This window comes from Myotis brandtii, unplaced genomic scaffold, assembly GCF_000412655.1.
Source record: "Myotis brandtii unplaced genomic scaffold, ASM41265v1 scaffold456, whole genome shotgun sequence".
NCBI lineage: Eukaryota > Metazoa > Chordata > Mammalia > Chiroptera > Vespertilionidae > Myotis > Myotis brandtii.
In genome coordinates, this window is record NW_005367431.1 from 4120171 (window position 1) to 4128551 (window position 8381).

The 8381-nt window shown below is 41.2% G+C and overlaps 1 protein-coding gene across 1 annotated transcript in view; it reads right to left on the reverse strand.

The window, feature by feature from the left end:
- Window positions 1-8381, reverse strand: part of MAN1C1 (mannosidase, alpha, class 1C, member 1) — a 138753-nt gene that overhangs the window by 122485 nt on the left and 7887 nt on the right. The gene's annotated exons all lie outside the window — the stretch shown is intronic.

Genomic DNA, 8381 nt, shown 5'->3' on the forward strand with positions numbered 1-8381 from the left:
TGAAACAGAAACCTCAATCAATGATGGAAGGACATAATTGTTATACTAAAAACTTTGGGTTTGTTCTGTTAGTAACAGTGAGAAAATTGAATATATTAATAAAAATCATGCAATTTTTTCTTTATGGGAAAAAAAAGAAATATGGACAAAATGTTTCCAAACTTGATGAAAAAAATCTTACCCAAAGAAACTCAACAAACCCCAAGAAGGATAAACAATGATATCCACACTTAAGCACAACATAGTCAAATTATTGAAGAATAAAGATAAAGAGAAAATCTTAACAGCACTGAAAGAAAGGGGGAAAGATTACACACAAGGGAATATATCCTAACCTCTCATCAGAAACAATGCAAGTTACAAATCAATGGGTCTTTTACGTAAAAAAAAAAAAAAAAAGAAAAAGGTCAACTTAAAATTCTATATCCAGCAAAAATATCAAATACTAGAAAATCAAATGCATGTTGGGCTTAACATTCTGTTAAAATCATTATGATCACAATAATAACAGAATTAATAGAATTATATGATGATCATCTCCATAAATACAGGAAAAAAAGCATTTGAAAAAATTCAATCCTATTCCTGATAAAAACTCACAGCAAACTAGGAATAGAAGGGGGCTTCCTCAATCTGATAAAAGGCATCTATCAAAACCTGTACCTAACATCATACTTAGTGATGAAAGACATTTTTCCCTTGCTATCAAGAACAAGGCAAAGATGTCAATTCTCACATCTATTTAACATTGAACTGGACGGCCTAGTCAGTGAAATGAAGCAAGAAAAATAAATGAAAGGCATAGCCATTGGAAAGGAAAAGGTAAACTGTCTTGACTCGCAGACAATATGAGTATATGCATAAAAGATCCTAAAAATATTTAAAAATTAATAAATTAATTCAATAAGGTCACATGATGAAAAGTCAATGTACAAAACAATCTATTGTATTTCTACATACTAACAACAAACAATTGAAAAATAAAAATTTAAAGAATACCATTTACAACAGCATAAAAAATATAAAATACTTAGAGATATGGCTAATAAAAGATATTCAAGCCCTCTACATTAAAAACTACAAAACATGTTCAGAGAAATTAAAGAAAATCTAAATTAACAGAGATACCACATTCATGGACCCAATACTGTTAAGATATCAATTCTCCCCAAGTTGATTTATAAATTCAAGGAAAATCCAAAGTCCTAACAGGAATTTCCACAGAAACTGATTAGCTTGTTCTCAAATATATGCAGAAATGTAAAGGACCTATGTAATAGCCAAATCTATTTTGAAAAATAAGTTCAAAGATGGAGTAATCAGATGACCTTAAGTTCTTAACACATACTAAAGCTCCAGCATGAAAATAGTATGAATTGCCGAAACCGGTTTGGCTCAGTGGATAGAGCATCGGCCTGCGGACTGAAAGGTCCCTGGTTCGATTCCAGTCAAGGGCATGTACCTTGGTTGCGGGCATATCCCCAGTAGGAGGTGTGCAGGAGGCAGCTGATCGATGTTTCTCTCTCATCGATGTTTCTAACTCTCTATCTCTCTCCCTTCCTCTCTGTAAAAAATCAATAAAATATAAAAAAAAAACTAAAAAAAAAAAAAAGAAAGAAAATAGTATGAATTGGCATTAAGGTAAATCAATAGAACAGACGAGTCCTGAAACAGTACTACATGTATATATGGTCAATTAATCTAACAGGACATCAAAGCAATTCAATGGGGAAAAGAAAACAGTACTAAGCAACTGGACCATCTAAGTGGAAAATAATGAACTGCAACCCCTACCTCACACCATACAGAAAAATTAATTTGAAGTAGATGAGAGACCTAACTGTAAAAACTAATATGATCAAGCTTGTAGAATTAAAAAGAGACAATCTTCATGACCTTAGGGTAGGGAAAGATATTTTTTTAAGTACTCACAGGAACAATCACCATAAAAAATATTGATACATTGGACTTCATTAAAATTTAAAACTTCTGCTCTCTGAGTGACACCATTAAGAAAATGGAAAGATAAACCATAGAAGGAGAACAAATACATATATACCTGACAAAGAACTTACATCTAGAATATGTAAAGAATTTCTAGAATTCAATAAGATGATAAACAGAGCTTTTTTTTTTTAACAAAAAAGGGCAATATATTTTAATAGGCACATAAAAGGAAGATACGGAAATGGCAAATAAAACACATGAAAAGATGTTCACTATCAATAATTAACAGGGAAACAAAAATTTAAATCACCATGAAATATCAGTACACAACACACAGAATAGCTAAACTTAAAAAGGTGGACAATACTTAGTGTTACTGAAGACACAAAACCCTCATACACACATTGTTGGTGGGAGTATAAAATGGTCTAACTACTTGGGGAAAGTGTCCCAGTTTCTTTTAAAGTTAAAAATACATAACTACACAAAGAAAGGAAAACATGCCTACACAAAGACTTGTACATACAATGTTCATAGCAGCTTATTCAGAATAGCCAAACACTGGAAACAACCAAGAAGTCTAACAACAGGTCAATAGATGAACAAATTGTGGTATATTTATACAACAGGATACATCTCCACAATAAAAAGGAATGAAGTACTGATCACATGCATGAGCGAAGCCTTGTACAAAAAGGCATATATTGTGCTATTCCATTTAGTTGGAGTTCCAGAACAGGTGAAACTAATCTCTGGTGACAAATCAAAACAGTGGTTGGGGGTGGATGATAGGGGACTGACTGGGAAGGAGCAGAGCGGACTTTCTGAGGTGGTGGAAATGCTCCATATCTTGACAGAGGAGTAGTTTATATGGCTTTCTGTATTTGTTAAAACTTACCAAACTGTTTATTTAGGACCTGTGCAGTTTGCTATATGTAAATTATACTTAAATAAATAGATGGTACCTGTATCACAGGATTGTTGTAAAAAAAAAAAAAGACGAGAACACAAGGGACAGGCACTGAGAGGCTAACAGTCTTACCTATGCACCTCATCAGGCCCTATAGAACATTGCTGTATTGCACAGTGGATTTTATGTGACCACCATGTCATGGCAGAGATGGAAGGAGAGGAGTAAAATCTATTCTTCAGTCAGCGAAAATGGTTGCTATGGAGTGAAAACTGTTTGCCTATAAGTTTCACCTGTGGAGCAGCTGACTCCCAGAACATTCCAGATAAGAGCATAAATATTGCTTATCTATTAAGGAGGACACTAATCATATATCAAAGTTTCCTTGGTAAAAGTGACCACTAACAGTGCTGGGCTAACACAGATGGACAACTGCCTGGTCTTTAATTAATGAAAATTCAGAGTTAAGAGATATACTCAGACCCCTTGTAGTCTAGCTGTTCTGCTGCTGAGTTTGCAGAGCTCTCAACCCAAATCTTCAAAAACAGCTTTCTCAGGGGAAGAAACACCTTCAACTGGGCCATCACACTAAGGCCATGTGATCTCTATAGCTTCTGTTCTCCAGGAATGGAGACACCAAAAAGCAAGTGTAGCTTACAATGATCTCTGCATATAAAAGGACCAAGGATAGCCTAGCCGGTTTGGCTCAGTGGATAGAGTGTTGGCCTGTGGACCAAAGGGTCCCGGATTTGATTCCCATCAAGGGTGCGTACCTCAGTTGCAGGCTCCTTCCCTGGCCTGGGCCCTGGTCAAGGCCCTTGCAAGAGGCAACCAATTGATGTGTTTCTCTCACATCATTATTTCTCTCTGTCTTCTCTCTCTCTTCTACTCTCTCTAAAAATTAATGGAAAAATATCCTTGGCTGAGGATTAGAGAGAGAGAGAGAACCATGTATGCTGCCTCACCTATTAACTAGTCCCCAGAGCTGAGTGAGGGTGAATTTTGAGTCTTTGAGGAGTCTCCAGTTTGTTTCCTACCATCACCTGCCATGAAAATACAGAACTAAGAAAGCTGAAATTTCCCCAAATTATGCAAACACTTGTGCATAAGGCCTTGGCCCCAGGGTAATGGGAAATCAAGAGCCAGGGCTTCCTGTTTGATGAGCCTGTTTTTTGTGGGTTTGTTTTTTGTTTGTTTGTTTGTTTTTTTGGACTGCAGGTGTACAGGACTGGAATAATAATCCCTGGTTTATGACATTCATCCCAGCCCTGTGCATGGCCCTTCTTTTGAAGAAATGTAATAAATGCCCATGAATTCACCTGAGGCAACTACTCTCCTGAATCCTGTCCATCATTTCCTTGCGAAGGCTTTCCTGACCTGACCTATGAAAGCAAGGTAGGGAGAGAATTTCCTAAAGCTCCCACCTCCTCCCTTAACACAGACTCAACTTAGGATGCAGAGGCAGGCACCTTCCCCCGGCCAGAGGCACTACCTCAAGGCTGGGTGCCCACCTAGATTACCAAACAGCTTCCCTACACAGGGCCTTCCAATCTGCATGCCTGATTTATTTATTTTTTTTCAATAAGAGAAAAGATATAAGTCCCTTTGAGCAAAGTATGCCTGATACCTATCACAATATTTATTTTTGGTGGAGTAATGGATCAGTCTTCGGGGAAAGCTAGAGAAAAGGCATTTCTTGAGCTTGGATGTAAATCAGTCACTCTGAAAACTGCAGGGGGATCTATATTCTTACCCCCCTGCTAACTACAATGTGAAATAAGCAGCTGACTTTTAAAAGTCATTGTATTACTTGTTTCTAAACCAAACACTAAGGAAAGTTAGGGATCTGAGGCCCAAGAAGCAATTGCTCCTGGAATGTCTGCTCCTAATTCCCCCAAGGAATGGTGCAACTCAAAATGAAAGTGAGATCCACCCAGCCTGCAGGTGTTAAGTTGTACACCTGGCGGGGACGATTCTAAGCTTTCCTTGCAGTACTCAGCTCTAAGGAGGAAGGATGAGGTATGTGAATGAGCTTAGGATGCAAGGGTCTCCCAAGGGACCTTTCCAGTTATTATAGGCCACTCTTCCTATGTATATTAACTGTATCATAGAGCAGGACAAGAGTGAAACTGAAGGACAGGGGAGGGATCCATCCAGCATTCGATGGATCTGCACTTTAAACAGAGCTCTTCAAAGGAAAGCTATTTAAATCTGAGGCGTTCCTCGTATTAATTATCCTAACATCTCACAGGCTCAGATTCACATGCTACAAAGAACACAAAGCCTTTTAATTTTCCTACCTGTCCCTGACACTGGCGGTGATAAATCAGACATACAGAGAAACCACACATGACTAACGAACCAGCCCATTAATGGGGAGCAAAGATCATTTGCCAAGATGACTTACTCAGACATAGCCACATATCATAACCAGCAATATCCTGGAGGCTTAACGCAGCAGGCACGGACAGCAAGAGCCTGGGCGCTCCCTGCCAAGTTGCAGGCATTCCAGGGAGACTCGGGCATCCCGCAGATGCCTGCTATCCAGGCATGAAAGATTTCACTCATGGCTGCCCCCTCCCCACTCCCTTCGAGTTAAACTTGGACTTGGAAAATTACTGCACTTCTATAAGATCTCTTGAGTCTTTTAGAAGCCCCCAAATCTGTCTGTGGCCCCCTACTCTGAGTCTCAGAATCAAGAACCTTAGGAAGAAGAGCCAGCCTCTGCCACCAGTAACCTTAACTGCTAGTTTATAGATTTTTGCTGTAGCCACTCATTCAAGTATCTGAGCCAACTAGGTACCATACCCTACTCTAGGTGCTTGGGCAGATCCATAAACAAAACAGTAAACAGGTGGGAGTGATGGAGAGATAGAATCCTCTAAATGCCAGTCTGTTCATTTTACCAAGAAAACTGAGGCACAGTGATAAATAGGGATTTTCCTCTTAGGTTGGGGTGATAGTGTGGCTAGAGCATGAACACAGATTGGATTCTTAGTGGGACTGCCACATACAGTGGTGTGTAAGGGTAGAGGGGATGGGAACAAGGCTGAAATTTAACCCATATTCTTCATAGGGCTAAGGGCAGCCCCACTCCAATACTCACTGTCCCAGGCTGCTCAATTCCCTTTAACAAAAGCCCCCTTCACTGGAAGGGACAACTGAGGCTCCCCAGATCAGCAACCAATCCTCATTAATAGGGGCCAAGAGAGTTTGAATCCCTTCATTGGGATGTAACCCTGACAAGCTATATAACCCCAATTCTTGTCATGAGTGAGAAGAAGAGTCTGTTGAACTTAAATTCATCAGAAACCCACCTATAGCTGAGGTCTCTATACTAATTTTAACAATAATTTCCTAGATTATCATCAGATCTGAAAGGAAAGACAGCTAGCAAGCCGTTTTACATTTTCGCCAACCCTTTACTCTTCATGATCCCAAGCTGTGGATCTGTCACTGTTCAATCGCACCTTTAACCTCAAGTTATGGGTGACAGGAATAATTAACTTAATCAAATCTATAAATATCTACTCTCAGCTAGCTGTTAGGGATACAACATAAACACTACCACCATCAACAGCAACACTCTTCTGTCCCTGACTTCATGGAACTAAGACATGTTGAATATTGAGCTGGGGAAAGCTCATCTGCTAAGAGAGAAGACTGGCAGTCTACTTAGAGGCTAGGTCTGGAAGCAAGAGTGTATGTGGCCAGCCTATTGTCCCCTCCCTCACCCCATTTCACAGAAGGAAAAATAAGGTCCAGGAAGGAGCTGGAGTGACTTGCCCAGAGTCAGACAGCTGACAGCTGAGCTATACTGTCAAACCCCATGTTCTCTGGGTCTCCCCTTTATAGCACATTGCCTCCTCTAAGGTTCCAAAATCGCAAAGTGAGGAGAAATAGTTGGCTTGTGTGACAGATTGTTTCCTGATGCATGTACCAGAGCATGCAGCTCCAACCCAACTTATCAGCACAGACCTTGTGCCCATGTCCATCTTTCAAACCAGAATGTTTATAAATATAGTTCGTCGATCTAGAGCCCAGTGTCCAGTCTTCATTTACTCTCATTTATCACCCTCTCTGACTCTCTTGATGTTTACTTTCACTTAAAAAAAAAAAAAAACTCATAAGAACAGAGCCCTTTTTATCTGATGCTAGCTCCCCCTCTGCTCCTGGGGTCTAATCAATCCATGTCTGGAAATAAACTAGCCAGAGAGAAAATCTACAGTACCTTTTATGAAAACAGGCACCTTTCTGAAATGATCCACCCCTGGGCATGGCACAGATAGAACTTTAAATGAGGAGGAAATAAAGACATTCTCCAGCAATAGTCATATGCATTCCCATCAGGCAGGACACCAGGGAACAAGGTCACTTTGGGTTAAGAGCTAAACCAAAAACTCAGCCCCACATTATTCAGGTTGTTTGGAAGGGTGGGGGCCCGGGGAGAGTCCAAACTCCGGAAGTCTGAAGAGGCAATAGGCTTCCAAACATAATAGTGTATATAGTCCAGGCCCCTCCATTCTGAGGAGCTTAAGGTCTTCAAGATAGTAAGAGAGGGCTCACTGAACATCAACTTCAGGCAAATGCAAGTAGGCCTCCAGCTACTACTGGGGCACACAGAGATGCCACATAGAAAGATCCAGACATGTGGCACCCAACATGGACCTCCACCCATCATGTTATTTTACACCCACCTGCAAAGCACAGTCCCTGCACCTCCCAACTCCCATCCACCCCCAGCTGCTGCTGCAAGTCACGCCCACAGCCTCTGCCCGCAAGGGAGGCTGTCATTGTATAGAGGAGCCAAACCAAGTCCTCACTAGCCAGGCCACCATGACTCCCAACCCCAGGCTTTCAGAAATGGGTCACACATCCAGACACAAATGCAGAAAGCACCTCTTCTGAAGAGGACGGTAGTTAATAGTTAATCCTTTGAAAATCTCTGGCAGCTCTGGACACCCCATGAAAAACTGCATCCATGCAGCTTATATGTCATTTCCCTGGGGGTTACTGCCCTCTTGGGGAGGTCTGAAAGGGCAGAAACTCAGAGGCAGCTTTGAGAAAGGGGGCTGCGTGTGGTCCAGGTGAGTATTCGACAAGTTTCTTAACCCCTCCTTAACTACTGCAAGTCCCAGCCTTTAATACACCTTTGAGATTTCAACAAGAATTTGGAAGGTGAGGAGTACACACACACACACACACACACAAAACCAAGGACTCATCTTTGTGGCTTTCTATCTTGATGTCACAAAATGTCCTGCGAATACTAATGAAGACAGTCTCCAAACAGGGCTTAGAGCGGAAGAGCTGAGTAGCAGCAGACGGAAGGAGTCGGGGAAAGGTGGGCGTTGGGGAGGATAGTCTGGACAAGGAGAGGGGGACAACTAGGCTCTCCACTGGCTGAGTAGGTCTCAGCACCGCAGGTCCTGGCCTCGCTGCCTGCTCCCCCTGGAAATCACAGCAGAGCAAGAAGTCCAGAGAGAAGCAGCCCTTTCCTCCTGGGTTCCTCTAGGTGCGGGAG